This window comes from Ursus americanus, chromosome 9, assembly GCF_024610735.1.
Source record: "Ursus americanus isolate L20-20 chromosome 9, mUrsAme1.1.p, whole genome shotgun sequence".
Taxonomy (NCBI): Eukaryota; Metazoa; Chordata; class Mammalia; order Carnivora; family Ursidae; genus Ursus; species Ursus americanus.
The window spans coordinates 28,934,599-28,954,192 of record NC_142135.1 but is presented as its reverse complement, the minus strand read 5'-3'; the positions used below and the strand labels follow the sequence as shown (position 1 = coordinate 28,954,192).

At 37.8% G+C, this 19,594-nt stretch overlaps 1 long non-coding RNA gene and 1 pseudogene across 6 annotated transcripts in view; both read right to left on the bottom strand.

The window, feature by feature from the left end:
• Nucleotides 1–19,594, bottom strand: part of LOC123797797 (uncharacterized) — a 144,087-nt gene that overhangs the window by 24,824 nt on the left and 99,669 nt on the right. Inside the window, exons 3-4 of one of the 6 annotated variants that reach the window (XR_006781077.2) lie at nt 14,473–14,533; nt 14,315–14,372 (exon numbers count right to left, since the gene is read on the bottom strand). The exons of the other annotated variants lie outside the window; for them this stretch is intronic. This is a non-coding gene — a long non-coding RNA (uncharacterized LOC123797797). The remainder of the gene's footprint in view (nt 1–14,314; nt 14,373–14,472; nt 14,534–19,594) is intronic. 6 annotated transcript variants of the gene reach the window in all.
• LOC123797796 (large ribosomal subunit protein P1 pseudogene) lies at nt 5,342–8,071 on the bottom strand (annotated as a pseudogene).

Below are 19,594 nucleotides of genomic sequence, written 5' to 3'. Positions count from 1 at the left end.
GTATCATAAATGTTAAGGAAATATTGAAAAGTTGAAATATTTTCAATTGCTTCACAATTTTTTTTTTTATCATTTATTGTTTAAATTAGGATCCAGGGGCATTTGGGTGGGTCAGTTGGTTAAGCATCTGACTCTTGATTTCGGCTTAGGTCATGATCTCAGCGTCATTAGATCAAGCCCCAAGTTGTGCTCAGTGCAGAATCTGCTTGAGATTCTCTCTCTCTCTCTCTCCCTCTCCCTCTGCCCCTCCTTCCACTCGAATGCACTCTCTCTCTCTCAAATAAATAAATGAATCTCTAAAAATAAATAAAAATTTAAATAAGGATCCAAATAGAGTTTAAACATTGTATCTGGTTGTTAAGTCTTTTTATTTTCTTTTCATATGTAGGTTTCTTTCCTATCCTTTTTTATTTGCAATTTTTCTCACTCCCTGTCTCTCTCTCCCACTCTCTTATTCCCTCTCTCTTTCTCTCTTTTTATCTTTGGTACGGTTATCGAAGAAAGACACTAGTAGGTTTTTCCTGCAGAAACTCTACTCCCCCTATCTTGCTTACATTCCCATGGTGCTATTTAACGTATTCCTCCATCCCCTTAATTTCCTACTAATTGGTAGTTAGATATTGACAGATTTGGGCTTGATTTTTTTTTTTTAAGATTTATTTATTTATTTATTCGACAGAGACAGAGACAGCCAGTGAGAGAGGGAACACAAGCAGGGGGAGTGGGAGAGGAAGAAGCAGGCTCATAGCGGAGGAGCCTGACATGGGGCTCGATCCCATAACGCCAGGATCACGCCCTGAGCCGAGGGCAGACGCTTAACCGCTGTGCCACCCAGGCGCCCCGGGCTTGATTTTTTCGCAAGAGTTCTTCATTGGTATACTTCTCTGAGTATGTACATAATGTCTGTCTGTCTCATTCTCAGTGATGTTAGCAGCCATTGATGATTGTTGCTTATAGCTATTAATTCATTAGGGGTTGTAAAATAGTGATAATTTCATAATTTCTTCATTGTTTATTAGCTGGAAGATTTCCATAAAGTAAACTTTCTCAACATCAGTTATCTGCTTTCCCTGATGTATAGGCCATTCTCAAGAGAATGATGATCAATGAAGTTTTTTAAAGTATCATTTTGAACTTACTAATTTGAATATATTGGATTTGTGTCCATCCACTGTAGTCAATATCCTTATTGATGTTCAAAGACCCAAGTCAATAGGCCAAGTTGACACCTGAGTCTGTTTGATAAGACCATAGTAGCCTTTGATAATTTCCTGGCTTTCTGGCTCACAAAATGCTCATCAGTAAATTTCCTGTTTCAGAACTGGAATCAACCACCTGTCCAAGGAGTACTGGTTCCTTTTGGTATGAAATGATATTTTTCTCTTGTTGGTAACCATTTGTCTGGTTTGTTTTCCTTATTTAAAAAATACAATAATAATACGATTATACTTTCAGGGATCATTTCTATAATTTGTTACTAAAAAAAGTGAATAGATTTTTCAGAGCAGTTTTAGATTCACAGCAAAACTGAGCAGAAGGTACAGAGATTCCCTATATATCCTCTGTCCCCTCATACATACAGCCTCTCCTTCTTTCAAAGTTCTGCACCAGAGTAGTACATTTATTACAATCAATGAACCTACATGGACACATTATTGTCACTCAAAGTCCATAGCTTACATTAGGGTTCACTATTGGTATGTTCTATGGGTTTTAGGAAATGTATAATGACATCTATGCCCTATTATAATATTTTCACTGCCCTAAAAATCCTGTGTGCTCCACCTATTTTTCCCTCCTTCTTCTCTAATTGCTGACAACCACTGATCCTTTTACTGTCTCCATGGTTTTTCTTTTTCCAGAATATCATATAGTTGGAATCATACAGTTTGTGGTGTTTTCAGATTAACTCCTTTCACTTAATAATATGCATTTAAGTTTCTTCCATGTCTTTCTATGGCTTGATAGCTCATTTCTATTTGGGCTGCTATAACAAAATATCACAGACTGGGTGGCTTATAAATAACAGCAATTTATTTCTCAGAGTTCTGGAGGATGGAAGTCCAAAACTGGATGCCAGCATGGTTGGGTTCAGGTGAAGACCCTCTTCTGGATTGCAGATTGCTGACTACTCAATGTAACCTCACATGGTGGAAGGGGCAAGGGAGCTTTCTCTGGCCTCTTTTGTAGGGGCTGCAAAGTATCCTATTGTATTGATATAGCATGGTCTTATTTAACCCATTCCCTATTAATAAACATTTGGGTTGTTTACAATCCTTGTTATTACAAATAGTATTTCTTCTTTTTTTTAAGATTTTATTTATTTAAGATAGAGAGCATGCCCATGCATGAGATGGGGGGGTGGCATTGGGAGAGGGAGAGGCAGAAGCAGGCTCCCTGCTGAGCAGGGAGCAGGATGCGGGGCTCAGTCCCAAGACCTTGAGATCATGACCTGAGTCGAAGGCTTAACTGACTGAGCCACCCAGATGCCCCTACAAATAGTATTTCAGTGAATTCCTGTGAACCTATCTTTTTGTCCTTTTTTCAATGTATCTTTGTAGTACATTTCTAGAAGTGGGATTGCTAAATCAAAGGGTAAGTACTTAGGTAATTTTGCTATATATTGACAAATTCCCCTCTCTGTAAGAGTTACAACATTTTGTATTTCCATAACAGCGTATTAAGGTGCTATTTCTTCACAGCCTCGTCAACAGAATATGTTGCAGACTTCTGGATTTTTCCCAATCTGATAAGAAAGAAATAATAACTCAGTGAAATTTTAAATTGCACTTCTATTGTTATGAATGTAATTGAAAACTTTTATGTTTAACAGCCATTTTCATTTCTTTATCCTATGAATTGTATTCATATTTCTAGCCTATTTTTCTTTTTTAAATTTTATTTATTTGACAGAGAGAAACAGCCAGCGAGAGAGGGAACACAAGCAGGGGGAGTGGGAGAGGAAGAAGCAGGCTCCCAGCGGAGGAGCCTGATGTGGGACTCGATCCCAGAATGCCGGGATCACACCCTGAGCCGAAGGCAGGCGCTTAACCGCTGTGCCACCCAGGCGCCCCTCTAGCCTATTTTTCTATAGGATTGTCTTTTTTCTTTAGTTTTAGAAGTTTTTATGTATCTTAGAGATATGAACCATTTGTGTATAACATATACTTTTTCCAAGCCAGTCATTTGCTTTTTTATTTAGTTGTGTTTATTTTCACATTTTTAATTTTTATCTAATCAAGTTAATCATTTTCATTGCTTCTGGAATCATAGTTTCCCCACTTTCAGGGTATAGAATAATTCAATTGTATTTTCTTTTAATACTCTTATAAATCACCAAACTAACTCAGTTTAGTGGGTTTTAACCAGCAATTTTTAATATTTATATTTATTTATTTATTTAAAAAGATTTTATTTATTTATTTGAGATACAGAGAGAGAGAGCAAGAGAGAGAGAGAGAGAATGAGCATGAGGGTGGAGGGGCAGAGAGAGAAGCAGACTTCCCTGCTGAGCAGGGAGCCAGCCCAATGCGGGGCTCGATCCCAGGACTCTGAGACCACAACCTGAACTGAAAGCAGATGCTTAACAGACTGAGCCACCCAGGCACCCCACAACCAGCAATTTTTAAAATAATAATTAAATAGAACAGAAAAAATGTATTAATTGCACATAATATAAAGTATTGAAAGAGCTTGGAAGTTGTCATTCCTATCCTCACAACAAGAAAAAAGCTGAACAAACTGAAATGAATTTTGATGAGTTTTTAGAGTCATCAGAAAACCGGGGTCAAAGGACAAAGTGTTGCTCCCCAAAACAGAGAGACAGACAGGAAGATACAGAGAATTGCAGTTTACCAGGAGTAGAAGCCCAGGGAAAGCATCCAGGAGCAGGAACCAGTATCTGTAAGAATACTTCGAACTGTAATTGATTATTTACTAAGTGGCTCCATGTAGACTAGCTTAAGAGTTAAAAACTCCAAGGGGACCCAGTTTTAACGGGACTCTTCCATTTCTATGAGTTTTACCTCCAGAGCTCCTATGTTCTCACTGTGAAGATGGGAGACAAATCCCCTAGTACTTCCAGCCAGAGGAGGGAAAAAGTAACCGTTTTGAAATACATTCTTAGCAAGGTCTACCCTCAACAGAAACTGTTTTACCAGAGCCTAACTGACTGGGGTTTTACTAAAGCCTAACTGGCCTGAGGGAAGGGAAATACCCAGCTTAGACTCACTAAAAGACTGACACGTAATGATAGGCCCATAGAATACTTCCTCACTCTATACCTTGCATCAATAACAATAGGGCTCCTGTAAAATATCATGAGATTGAAGCTAAAAGAACTAAAAGCCTCAGATGTTATTTAAGGAGTCTCTATGAAAACCCAAAGACTACAGGGGAAACAAAAGCAATGACAATGAAAGAAATTTATAGCTTCTGACACCACAGTTAAACAGCAAACACAGTCTACTCTTAGCCAGATAAACATAAAGTGTGTATTGTTTTGTAACAATTTGTATGTGTAACATATATCAATATAGATATAGTTATGAATGTGTGTATAGATTGCAGTCTAAGTATTTCTTACTTTGGACTATAATCAAAAAAGTTGAAATCAATTGGCATAGGGAATCTCTTGACTATACTCTCCACAAATCAAATAATACTAGTACCTATACACTCATTACCCTTTCAAGTACCATCAAGAGTTTCTTCCATTCCATGTAGCAACAGCTCAGTGAAGGCATGAACAATGTATATTCATGAATGTGGTTTTCTTATTTTCATTAATACAGTGGGGATTTCACAGATTGGTACTTCTCAACCAGAACTTACTTAAACTTTTCAAGTCAGCATAGGTCCTTATGTCCTAGCAATGCTTCTCTCTTGGCTGTGATACCCACCGAGCTAGTAAAAGATGCCAAAGGAGCTAGAGGCCCTTGTGATCTTGACAGACCTGCTTACCTTCATCTCACTTGAGCTAGCCATAGTCTTCATTCACAATGTTATTGTTTGAAGCATGCAGAGGTTTCAAGTATAAATATGGCACATAACTTGTATTTCCTATAGTACTAAGACTCTTAGTAATTTGCTCTCCTTAACATACTTCTGTACTCTCTTGCCTGCTTCCTACATCCACATCTTTGTTCTTGCTTTTTGAACTCACCTAAATGAATCTCATGCACGGGTATGATCAAACTCCTCTTAAGTCTAATTCCTCTATGAAACTGTAAAGATCCCCCTTAGACTTTCATCCTTTCCTTTCCTTTCCTTTCCTTTCCTTTCCTTTCCTTTCCTTTCCTTTCCTTCTTCCTTCCCTCCCTCCCTCCCTCCTTCCTTCCTTCCTTCCTTCCTTCCTTCCTTCCTTCCTTCCTTCCTTCCATCTTGCTTTCTTTCTTAGAGTTCAGCTTTTTATTGAATAGTTTCAGAAGAGGTTTAGTCAGAAAGACCAAAGCCCATGTCATCTTCAGACTCCCGATTCTTCTTTCTTTGCTTCCACCTCCTATTCATCAGCAGGGTGTGGGGGGCAGCCGTGGTGGATGGAGCAAGACCTCCTGCTGGGGCAGGTTCATCAGCCCCTACCTTGCAGACAAGGCTCCCAATGTGGACACTGGCCAGGGCCTTTGCAAACAAGCCCAGCCAGAAAGGTTCAACATTGACACCTGCTGCTTTCATGAGGGCATTGATCTTTTCCTCTGTTACCATCACTTCATGGTCGTGGGCCGAGTAAATGCAGGTGAGCTCTGAGACGGAAGCCATGGTGTGGGCAAGGGCTGAGTGGGTGCTACCCAGCACGGTGCTAGTCATGGATGAAGTGAGGGCCTCGCCCAGAAGTGGCCTAAGCTTCCTCCGGATGACTGAGCACCTTACCTAACCCAGTCTCTACATGTCCAAAGAATTGATTTCATGAACCATTCTTGTTAATACAAAAATCATTATCACCATGAGTTTATTACTTATTTCACACATAGGAATCTTGACACACCTGTTAAATTATAAGCTCCTGAAGTAGATGGTCATTTCTTATAAGCTTCATCTCAGTTGATCAAAAGATTGGCATGTAGCAGGTATTCAAATACTTATTCAATGAATGGATTCATGAAGGACTCAATAGACCAGTTCCCCTTTAAGAAAGATAGTTGTTGGCTATCTATCTCTTATCCTTTCTATTATTTTTGTGGATGTGATTATTTAAAAGTTCACAAAATTAGCTATCCATGAAATAGGACCAGTTATAATAATCATGTCTTTCTAGGGGCGCCTGGGTGGCTCAGTTGGCTGAGCATGGGACTCTTGATTTTGGCTCAGGTCATGATCTCCTGGGTCGCGGATGGGGTTCCGAATGGAGCTCAGCAAGGAGTCCGCTGGAGATTTTCTCCCTCTGCTCCTTTCCCCCCTTGCATGCATGCACTCTCTCAAATGAATAAATTAAGCTTAAAAAAATAAATCTTTCTAGAATTTAAATAAAAACTTGAAAACATTTTAAGGAAATAGAAAATGAAGCAGAAGAGAAAATAAGGGAGTCGTTCTCCTCCTTTCATGTGCAAATGGGCGCAGTTTAGAAATAACATTTATAGATTTTCAAGTTTACAAAGAAGTTTCACACTTGATTTTTTTTTTTTAAGTAGGCTTCATGCCCAGCATGGAGCCCAAGGTAGAGTTTGAACTCAGGACCCTAAGATCAAGACCTGAGCTGAGTTCAAGAGTCGATTGCTTAACTGACTGAGCCACCCAGGCACCCCCCGAAGTTTCACACTTGAAATCATTTTGTAGGGAAATGTGCTTTATTTTGTGCTCATTCTTTTCTCTGTATTTATCTCCACTTCTTACCTCCCACTTCCTCATAATCACATTCTTCTTTCTTCTGGCCTTTACGTGCCCATTGTCTCAAGTCCCTCTCCAGGGGACCATGAGAATGGAATGAAAAGACCCCTGGATTTGGTGCTGGCAGATCTCAGTGTAAATCCTGATTCTGTACACAGACCAACTGACAGGCTTGGAGGAGGCGTCCACCTCTCAGAGCTCAGTCTCATTCCTTTGCAGAATGGACGTTCCAAGTCACCCTCCTTCACTAGGGCTGCTGGGACATTCAAAAGTTAACACACAAGGAAGGGCTTGGTAAGTTGTTAACTTTAAAATTACATGTTGCTAAAATGCAGAGCTGTTTGGGTTCTTGCACAAAGGTCCGAAAGAATGCTCTTTGGGTCATCCCTTCTGATGTGTTTCTCCTCTTTTCCTTAGCTCACGTCAGAACATTGTTTATTAGTTTTACCATCTAAATTTAACTGTACTGATATAATAAATCTAATATTAACCACTTCCCTTAACTCATTTGATTGGTAACTTGTATCAGGTGAATCATTCCAGTGATGCTGATTCATTGTAATGAGATTGTTTCTCAATCTCCACTACCTCACAGTTCAGATTTTAATTGCTTTAGGTTGGATATAGCAATTATATTTTGACAGGACTGAATAAAAATTCTGTAATGTATGACTGCTGAAGAAATATTTATGATATTGTACTGTTAAAATTGTACTAATTGCAAAAAAAAAAAAAAGAATTTAAAAATAACACTGATGGTGCTAACTCTCCCAGCTGCAAAAGCATTTAAAAAGATGAATAAGGGGGGAAAAAGATCATTAAGAGGATTAGTCAGCCCTGTAGTCAGATGACAGACCTTCCTAAGTAAGGCTATTTAGATAACTTCATTCTGTATGTGGAGCTTCTAATCAACTTTTTTCAAGTTTTATTTAAATTCCAGATAGTTAACATACAATGTAATACTAGTTTCAGGAGTAGAATTTAGTGATTCATCACTTACACATAACACCCAGTGCTTATCACAGTTAAGCGCCATTCTTAATACCCATTACCCATTTAAGCCATCCCTCTACTGACCTCCCCTCCAGCAGCCCCTAGTTTGTTCTCTATGGTTAAGAGTCTATTTTATGGGGGTGCCTGGGTGGCTCAGTCGTTAAGTGTCTGCCTTCAGCTCGGGTCATGATCCCAGTGTGCTGGGATAGAGCCCCTCATGGGGCTCCCTGCTCAGTCGGAAGCCTGCTTCTCCCTCTCCCACTCCCCCTGCTTGTGTTCCCTCTCTCGCTGTGTCTCTCTCTGTCAAATAAATAAAATCTTAAAAAAAAAAAAGAGCCTATTTTATGGTTTGCCTCTCCCCTCCCATGTTCATCTGTTCTGTTTCTTAAATTCCACTTAGGAGTGAAATCATATGGTATTTGTCTTTCTCTGACTGATTTATTTTGCTTACCATAATATACTTTAGCTCCATCCATGTCTTTGCAAATGGTAAGATTTCATTCTTTCTTATGGCTGAGTAATATTCCTTTGTGGATATATACCACAATTTCTTTATCCATTCATCAATCAATGGACATTTGGGTTCTTTCCATAATTGGCCATTGTTAATAATGCTGTTATAAACATCAGGGAGCATGAGTCTCTTCAAATCAGTATTTTTGTATCCTTTGGGTAAATACCTAGTAGTGCAATTGCTGGATCATAAGGTAGTTCTGTTTTTAACTTTTTGAGGAACCTCCATACTGTTCTTCTCATTAACTTTTGAACTCATAATTCCCTGAGGTTTTGTCACATTTATTGATTCAATCCTTCTCTCAGTGACAATTGGATGCCATTCAAAACATATTTTTAAGTAAAACTCTTTCATCTTTTTTTTTCCAGTTAATAAGTAATCTTTACTATAGAATGAAGGAAATTCAAAGAAAAAGTAATATATAATTGAGTTACATTCCAGGTACAAATTTTTATTACTCAAAAAGGCATGCATATACAACATTAAACAATCAATGTCCCAAACATTCAACTTTGGTATTCCCTTTTTTAAATCTGCAGGCCTCTTCTTTATCCAGATTCTTGGAAATGTTGACCCATCTTCTAATATATACTGGAATTTCTTTTAGAATTTTGGGTCTAGAGATACTTCTTGATTTTTTTTAAAAGAAATGTAAGAGATCTGAAAAGCCTATTAATATCTCCTTTATGCCATTGAATCTAGGGCCATTTCTTTCGATTTAGGTTAAAACTACTGTCCAAGTAGCCAAATAACCAAACAACTCAACTAGTATCTATAAATTCCTCCTACGAGTAATTCTGATTGAGAGTTTGTTTAGTTGTGTACGTTCAGACACTTACTTGGTTTTTGTATATAAACCAAGCATTTTTATGGACAATACAATTCTTCCTTCTTTATTTTCATCAACCATTCATTCGAAACTTGTGTAAGCTAGCTTTTGCTATAGTAACAAATAATCCCAATGTCCTCGTGGATTATAAGAACACATAGGCTCAAGATCATGAGGGCGGTGGTTCTGCCAGATTTAGCTGAGCTTGGTAGAACTAGATCTTGCCTCCATGAAACATGTTTTTTCATTCCTTGGCCAGGCTGAAGGAATAAGCCAGTACCTTGGACATACTATTCTCATTTTGGAGGGAAAAATCAAGAGACTGGACATCAAGCCATGCAAAACATGCAAGAACATTTAAAACTTCTACTGAGATATTCTCTTAGCCAAAGAAAGTAATATGACCTAGGCTGAAGGCTGTGGGCAAGAAAGTAGACCTTGTTCACAGAGAAGTACGGTGAGGGTATTGAGGGAATGAATATTTGTAAAATAATGCAATCTACCACAGCCTGCCATTGTTTACAAATGTTCACTTCCTTCCCTATAAACAAACAGTCACCATTCTAACAATACTTTAAGGTCTCATTCAATCAAAACACCTAGATTGAAATCCAGGCTCTTAAAATATATATCATGCTCAAACATAGCTCCTCTTGACTTGTTATTTGCACCCCACACAGCCATAATAAAATAGTGGAACACACAATAAACACTTTATTTAGAAGGGGGAAGAAAAGGAGAACCCAGCAATCACTGACCCACAGTAATTCTGAAATCCCAATGAGGAATTGTTATAAGGTCTACCAATCTGAGTTATTGTAGGAAACTTAATCAACCTTTGGTTTTGTTTCCTTTTTTTTTTTTTTTAAAGATTTTATTTATTTGACAGAGACAGCCAGCGAGAGAGGGAACACAAGCAGGGGGAGTGGGGGAGGAAGAAGCAGGCTTCCAGCAGAGGAGCCTGATGTGGGGCTCGATCCCATAACACCAGGATCATGCCCTGAGCTGAAGGCAGACGCTTAACGACTGCGGTACCCAGGTGCCCCTTTGGTTTTGTTTCCTGGAGGTAGATTCATAGTCTATCGTCCTTCATGTCTCTTGACTTCATCTTCCAGGAGGTCTTTCCTTTTCTCATATCATCTTTGTGAAAAATTGCCCTCTTTGGCTACCGAACAGCTTTCTCAGCCTGCCTATAGAAAGTTGAGGGCTCAAGAATAGTTTTATTGTTCAAACAATCACAACTCCTTTTAATTCAGGCTGGTGGCAGTTTGGGCATTACTACACTTTCAAAAATATTCTTGGTTTCTTTGATACCTTTGTTTCCTGTTAATGCCTCCTGCCAGTAACCAAATCCATCATTAGAAGACATTCTTCTGGGCTTAATTACAGATAATTTTAACTCTTTAGACTTTCATTGGGCCAAATCTATGGTCTTTTTACCCTGAGCCATTTTGTACCAAGTGAAATGACTTACCAGGGATCACTTTAAAGGAATCAAAGGTCTCAACAAATAGTGTGGTGACAACAGTCTTGATTTGGTCTTTGCTCTCAAGTTTGAGTCTTATTAGTAGTAGTAATAATTTTAATTAGGTGTACTTTTACTTAACAGAATGAAAATAGTTTCTCTTCATATTATGAAGGATGACAAAAGCATTTTATAGGCACTTTATAATATTAATTTTGCATAACTGCTCATGTCTTCTAATGTTTATAATGGGTTTCTAAAAGAGAATAGATAGTATAAATTGCTTTTCTTCCATTTATCCATTTTAAAGTTTCTTTGAAATTATCCTTAAAATTCCCTATATTACTATGGTATTTTTGTATTCAGAATTTGCTCAAGTTGTTAAATTTCTTTCTTTTTTTTTTGAAAGATTTTATTTATTTATTTGACAGAGAGAGACAGCCAGTGAGAGACAGAACACAGCAGGAGAGTGGTAGAGGAAGAAGCAGGCTCCCAGCGGAAGAGCCTGATGTGGGGCTCAAACCCGGAACGCTGGGATCATGCCCTGAGCCGAAGGCAGACGCTTAACACCTGCGCCACCCAGGCGCCCCTCAAGTTGTTAAATTTCTGATATACTTTACATTCACTAAAAATATTTCAAATTATTCCATGTAAGAAAATGCACACACAACTAGAAAATGACTTTCCATGCCCTTGAGTTGGTCTTTGCACTGAGGTTTTTTCTTAATTTGTAAATAGTTTACTGGCTGGAGATGAGAAACAGTTGCATCTTTTAATTCTTTCTCTGGATTTCTGGATTCTCCTTTTCTCTACCATACTTATTTGAAAAAAAAAGGCCAATTATTTTCTCAGCTCATCTCTTTCTTATAATGCCCAATAAGCAATTTGGGGCCACCAACATTCTGTTTCAAAAAGTCTTTGCCAAAGTCACAAGTTCATAGGTGTATTTTCTGCCTTTCAAATTATCTCAGGTAACAATTTTACCAAAATTTTCACCCATTGTATAGTATAGGTTGTCATTTTTCCAGCCTCCTTTAACATTAGAGTTCCCATAGTAGGCATGGTGCAAAACTACATACTTTAGTTTTTTGTTGTTACAGTAGTGCCTTGCTTCTAGGTATCAATTTCTTTATTAATCAACTTTTATTGTGATGACAAGCAATCTTCAAATCTCAACAATTTACAACAGTCATTTGTCATGCAAATTACTGGGCTCTACTGGGCTCTTTTGGGCTTGGCTTGCATCATGTGTCTTCTCTATTTGAAACAAGTCTGAGATATTAAAAAGAAAACCACAGACCCAAAATAGTATTACTTAGGTTGAGTCTCCAAACTAGGGGCTAATCCCTAATCTAATTGCAATTTCAATCTCCCCTGGAGATGTAGTTTTAACCGTAAGTCGGGAATTCTCTGATCAGCACCAATGAAGTAACAGGCTAAGTGGGCCCCCTCCATTCTTCAAAGGAAGATGAGGCAATCTTCAGGATACGGCCTTTTGCTTCTGAGCTTGCCTGAAACCATCCTTTTCTTTTGCTAATAATTTTTTTGCCCCACCTTCCTTCTTATAAAAACCTTCCATTTTGTACAATTCCTTGGCGCTCCCCTCTACTTACTACATGGAATGCTGTCCGATTCATGAATCCCTTAACAAAGATCTTCAAATTTACTAGGTTGAGTTTGTTTGTTTGTTTGTTTGTTTTTAACAGAAGAGTAGCCACTATTTGAAAAATACTTTGCTGACTGTGGAAGGCAGGAAGAAGAGGAGTGTCAAACCATGCAAGTGCTCTTAACGTTTCTACCAAGATGTGTTGTATGTCATATCTGCTCACATCCCATTGGCTAAAGCAAACCATAGTCATCAAAGTTAATTGGTGAAGAGAGCAAATGCTTACCATAGCACAGAAAAACAAAACAAAAACAAAAACAAACTATGAACAAAAAGTGAAATATACAACGGCAAATATTTACTGAAAAGATACTACGACAAATATTTCCTCCCAGCTGCTAAAGGCATTCTGTGAACAAAACAGTGTCTCTGATCTCAGAAAATTCAGTCTAGTGGAGAATTCCACTAAGTAAATAAGCAATTGAATTGTAATGTGAGGAGCGTACATGACTGCATGCCACTTAACTCAGAATTAAGACTTTAGGGAAGGCTTCCTGGAGGAAGTAACAACTGAACTGGTACCTGTATGGTGAACAGGGGTTAGACTTGTGAAAAGAGTCAAGGAGCAGTGGACTGGGTTCTCAGCAGCTCAGCATGGGCAAGGCCTGAGGACAAGAGGGAGCCTGGGGAACCAAAATAATTCAGTATGGTGTCATGGCAGAGACCAACCCTGTCAGATGCACCAAACAATATTTGAATATTTCATGTTCAAGACATAAGTATTAGGTTTAAAACTGTGGAGTCACTGGTCCCATTAACAATTGCACTGTAATATACTGCTATACACTAAAACTGAAAAAGAAAAACAAATAAACCTGTGCCTTACACAGGTGGAACAGACCAGTCAGCATGGGCATTTACATTTACACAGGGTGAAGGCAGAAGTGGTTTTATTAAACTGCCTTGTGGCCTGGCACTTTTCTCCAGCATGCTTTGTGGGAGAAATGCTCAGTGTTGAAATTGAGGGAATGCTGCTAATATGGTAATTACTTTGCCATCAAGGGCAACCACTGGCAAGAGAAAAATTGCCTTGAGGTTTATAGTTTATATATCTGATTAGAAACAACAGTTGCTTCTGTCAATTAACTACATTAGCCAGATTTGGGAGGGAAAAACAAATTGAAATGTAATTTTACTCTATCACTCTTCAAGGGTGTGGCTTTGAACTTGGTCTAACCAGTGTGAAAGAATCTGAAGAACATGGTGGAGGGAGAGGGGCGTCTGGGTAGCTCAGTCGGTTGAGCGTCCGACTCTTGATTTCAGCTCAGGTCATGATCTCTGCATCATAGGATCCAGTCCCACATCAGGCTCTGCACTGGGCATGGAGCCTGCTTAAGATTCTCTCCCTTCCACCACCTCTGTCCCTCCCCCTGCTCTCAAGCTCTCTCTCTCTCTAAAATAAAAAATTAAATCTTAAAAACAAAGTAAAACAAAAGAAATAACAAGTGTTGGCAAGGGTATGGAGAAAAAGGAACCCTTGTCCACTGTTGCTAGGAATGCAAACTGGTGTAGCCACTATGGAAAATAATATGGAGGTTCCTCAAAAAAATTAAAAATGGAATTACCATATGACCCCACAATTCCACTCCTGGGAATTTACCCAAAGAATACAAAAACACTAATTCGAAAAGATACATGCACCTCTATGTTTACTGCAGCATTATTTACAATAGCCAAGATATGGAAGCAATCAAAGTGTCCATTGATAGAGAAATGGATAAAGAAGATGTAAATACATACAATGGCATACCACTCAGCCACAGGAAAGAATGAAATCTTGCCATTTGTAATCACAAGGATGGATCTAGAGGATACAATGCTAAGTGAAATAAGTCTGTCAGAAAAAGACAAATACCATATGATTTCACTCACAGGTGGAACTTAGGAAAAAATAAGACAAAAGAACAGAGAAAAAAGGAGAATAAAAAAAACAGACTCAAATACAGAGAACAAACTGGTGGTTGCCAGGGGGGAGGTGAGTGAGTGAATGGGTGAAATAATGAAAGGGATTAAGAGTGCACTTACAGTGAGGAGCACTGAGCAGTGTATAGAATTGTTGCATCATCATATCAGATACCTGAAACTAGTAGAACACTGTATGTTAATTATACTTGAAAAAAATTAGATATGGTAAAATATGGCTTTGCAAAGTAGGCCAGGATATAGAATTTTAAAATATTCACCTTTGTTTAAGACACTCTTCTCACTTCCCTTAAGCACCCATGTTGCCTATCGTTGTAAGAACTAGTCATGAGAAGAGAAGTTATAGTTAGTAAACACAAAAATCCAGAAAGAATCATGGAAGAAATCAGATGTTGATGCAATATTAATGCACTGTATGTGATCTTTTCATCACCAAAAACATTGGACACATTATGATATATTTGCACCTCAACTCCACCACTGATGCTCCCACTGGCATCTTAGGCAAAAGTACTGAAAAGGCTAAGTATGCCTTTGCTTTCTTACATTCACCTGGGATCTCATTGTTTTTGCTACAGAATTACCACTTTTCCTCCATCCTAATATTAATAGCTACCATTTATTGGTTGCTTCACGAGGCTCTGGACACTGTTCTAGTCAGTGTGTGTACATGACATAACAATAGCAATATAAACACAGTTCCTTCATTTGTTAGTGAGGCAACTGAGACACCTCGATCATTAAATAATTCTCTCAAGCACATAAAGTAATAAAGTGGTAGAGACGAGATGCAAATCGGATCTTTCTGACTGTAAGAAAACGCAAAGTTCTGACCAGTCCACAACACTGCCATCTGCACAGGACGTGTCTCTTGCACACTGTAAGGTCTGGCTACACAGAATTAGTTTAAGCTAATGCTAAGACATAAAGGACTCTAACCCCTCTGCCTCCCCCTATATTTTATCTTTCCATTCTGAAAGATGAACTTGCTCATTCAAATGAATCTCTAATTGGATTGATTTCATATAAGGTGACAGAAGGAAATGAAACATTTTCGACAAATTGAGGAAGTATTTGGAAAGAGGAGCAGGAGTCATTCAGTTGCCATCTGAATGATTCCACAGAGTTGGTAGTGTAATCTCTGGTTGATGCTTTCTAATATCACACACCCACACAGGTCAACCTTGCTCACCTCTTCTCTCAAGAGTGTTTAGCGAAATTTAAAGCTTTAACTAAAAAGAAAACATTGAAGAAAATCAGTGAGGTGTATTAATAGCATACACGAATTTAAAGTCCCTAATACCAAGGCAAGCTTTCTACTTGTCTTCATTCATAATTTATTTACTAAGCAATTTCAACTTATTCTTTGGTTTTTACCTACATTTTATGTGAACTATTTTTCCATATACTTATCCACCTTCATTTACTTATAGAGTTAATCTCTTTCTTTTGTGTTCCCGAAGCATTTACTATCTTTATATGACAGCTCTTACACATAGCATTTTATTTTATTTGTTTTTACATATCAAGCTTTTTTCATTTTAACAATCTCCTAGGGTTACATTGACTTATAGATTTTTAATGAGAGCATTTAACAGTGTTTGGCACAGATTAACTGCTGAATAAGTTAACTTACAATTTCTATATCTGTATTTCCTATTTGAAAAATGCCAGCCACAGGGGCAATTGTAACCTAACATGTATATGCAAAACTGATTCCTCTAATTCATTTGTTTCTCTGTTTTCTTTGCTCACTCCTCTTTCTCTTGCAACTTGTGTTTTCCCTTTTGCCTTTTTGCTTTTTGGTTCTCTTTCTCTGTCTCTCTGACTCTACATGCCTTTCATCACAGTCTCTGATTAGCTTCATTCTGCAATGAGCTCCTCTTTGTGTCACAGAAGATGGCCACTAGTATCGGGTTCTTAATAATCTTAGTAGCTTAATAATCTTAGCAGAAAGAGAACTTATTTCCTGTAGCATTAAAAATGTTATCATCCAGTCTCGATATATTTTATCTTACTTTCTGCTGCTAATAGTCTAATATGGGGGTAAGTCAGGAGGATATACCTCAAATATCTGGAACCTGATCTATCACCTTTCATTCTATATTACTTAGGTTTTTATTGGGATAAACTATGTGATAAACAACCCCAAAAATCTCAGCTCCAGTCTCAGAAGAATCTTTCTGGTTGTTCCAAACTTGGTGCCAGCAGCATTCAGGCGGCATGCTTCCTCTTCAATGTACTCGATGTGCCCTATTCCCTCAACCTTTGGTTTAAAGTCTCAGGTTTCATTCTAGTTGCACTAAATTAGGCTATGCTACTGTCTCTCTGAACTAGTCATGGACCAGGCTAATGTTTATTATTTAGGCCTGAGCCACATGTGCTACTCATTGAGCTACTTCTCTGAAGCATATCAGCTGCTTAGCAGGATGATGGGTGGTTACGTGAAACACAAGCTGGGTGCTAGAACCAAAAGAAGGTGATAAAAGATTGCCAGAATCAGCAATTGCCCAACACAGAATATGATGCTTACATTTTAGATTTCTTATTCACGTTTGTGGCTTAGCCTACTCTGATCTTAGGAAGAAGCATTGGGCAACAGCCATGATGTAAACTGGCTATTAGTAGATGTCGCCTCCAAGACAGAAATGAGAAAATTTGCAGAATAAAGAAGGAAAGATGAAGAAGAAGTACTTTGTAAGGGTGATATTTTTCTTCCACCACCTGATCTAGTGATAAAGAGCAGCTACTTAAGTTTAAACTTTTTCTTTCCCTGGAAAGAATATAAGACATTCCGAATTAGAAACATCTGTTGGTACATTAGTCATTGTTCCAGTTCTAGGGGGAAAAATAGCAAAATGTTGGTCTTGACAGTGGAGGAAGAGTTACCCAGAAAAATTTTTTCTTGATCAAAAAAATAAAAATATACAAATAAGAAACAGAGAAGGACACATGTTAAGTAATACAAGAGTTCTGAAAAAAAAATACAGTACATCTGAATTTATGGTGCGCAATAAATACTTAAGGATGGTTAAGAAACAACTTTAGTGATGCTGACAAGATTATTGCTACTTCCAAGTCCTACTGTTGAGGGTCTCAGACTCTGTCTTTAGTCAAAGGACTGCTACTATGTATCATGAAGGATTTCCTATATAGAATTCACTGTGGTTGGGGCACCTGGGTGGCTCAGTTGGTTAAGTATCTGCCTTCAGCTCAGGTCCTGATCTCAGGATCCTGGGATCAGCCCTGTGTTGCACTGTGCTCAGAAGGGAATCTGCTTCTCCCTCTGCCTCTGTCCCTCCCCCAACGTGTGCCCACGCAGTCTCTCTCCCTCTCTCTCTCTCTCAAATAAATAAATAAATAAATAAATAAATAAATAAATAAATAAATATTCACTGTGTTTATAAAGCTCCTACCTTAACCTTTTAAAATATTTGTCTGTAAGGTGGTTTTGAACTGCCCTGAAGATTTCGGGTGCTCTTCATAACCCTACTTGAAGCCATTCCTCTAAGGATGGCCCACAATTGTTCGCTTGTTTATGTTCTAGCAATGAAACAAAATAATATATATGATTGAAATAGTCCTGAGTACATGGAATGTGCTCAGTAAACTGCAGGACTCAGTTATCTTTCTTATTACTGCTTTTCTTTTGTCCCATATAATTTGGATCACTTTTCTGTAAGAGCAAATTCTGTGTGCAAGTTGCTGCTCTAAGGATTTGGTGGCAGAAAAGTCCACCAACACCTTTGTCTGATCTCAAAGGATGAATAAAGGAGGCAGCTGGTTTCTAACATCTTTGCTTTGACAGCCCTCAGAGCCACCGGAGGCTCACATGCAGTTGGGGCTATTGGTAGCTTCTGGAGAAAGAACGCTTGAACATCCTCAGAATGCCAATGTTTTTTCAGGGAATAGTATCCATGTGTCTCAAAGTGAAAATTAAATCCAAACTTCCTTCATCATCAAACACTTGCTGTTCCTCTTTGAAAACTTGGTGAATCTGGTGCTCATGAAAACATGGGTTAGTGAAGATCAGTGTGAAAGGCTAAATAACACATGTCTTCTTCCTCCTCTTTGGTTCTTCCTTTTCATGGTCCTAATACTTCTCCAACAGAAGAAAAGCAAGCAGTGAAACAAAAAAAGATGTAGGAATGATGCTACAAAGTAAAGGATCACCCCTCAGTTAATGATAGAAGAAATGCTAGTTTAATGCAATACATCTTAAATACTGATAATTAAATACTGATCAGCAAATGATCATTTAGAGGTTTGTAACTACTACATTTTTATGCTATGATTTATTTCAGTAAGAATTCTGTGATATGTTTTAAATGCATTATGTATGAAGAGCAGAGGTTATGTCACAAAATAGTCATCTTCATTTTGAGGTTTTTTATACTAAAATACCTATAGAGAATTTTTTAAAGATTATGCTCAAAATACAAAATGGAAACTAGAAAGAGTAGTCACTGATATTTTAATATTTATTTATATTTACAGAAATACAAATCAAAATGAGATTTGATTTTTTAATGTTTCAGGCTAGACCAGGTGAAATAGCAAAGGATGTGGAACTAAATAGATATTTTGAAGGGAGAGCCATTAAGATTTGTAATTGAACTGGATCTGGCATGGGAGAGAAAAAAGAGGAGTCAAGGATAACTCAGACGTTTTTGCTCTGAGCTCCTGAAGGATGACTGAAATAGGAAAGCCATGAACCGAGCAGGGATGAGGTAGGAGTATAGAGAAGAGGAGTTCCTTTGGGGGCGTGATAAGTTTGAAGTTTGAGTCTATTCTCATAAGCAGTTTATTTTCCCACAGACTCATTTTAATTAAATCTCTTGATTTCCAGGGTATAGTATTCCTCAACTCAAACCCAAGGAAGAGATTTTTCTCTTCATAATTTGGCTTTTCACAAGTTCTGATAGCACAACAAATTTTTTGAGATTATTGACTTTGAAAAACAAAAGTGTAAACAGAAATACAACATGCCATAACAATCAATTATTGCTATCATTATGTGTTGAGCATTGTGCTAACTGCTTTACAAATGTAACTTTTCTCCTATTTTCAGATAAGAAAAATTGAGGATTTAAAAGGGCCTGGGGACACAGTTAACACTTAACACAGCTAGTGATACCATTTTGATTCTAAAGGCTATGCTTAAAGGCATTAAAATATATTTTATGTGTTTGGTTTTTTTTTTGAAAAATAGTAATACTGACTTTTATGCATGTATTCTAAACATTTCTAACATTTTCTTTATCTTTTACCTTTTATAAGCATATTTTTATTGTGTTTCATACTAAATAGAAGCAAATATTCAAAGTAATCATTCATAAACAATATGTAGCATGATTTATTACGCCTGGTTCCAATTTGAGA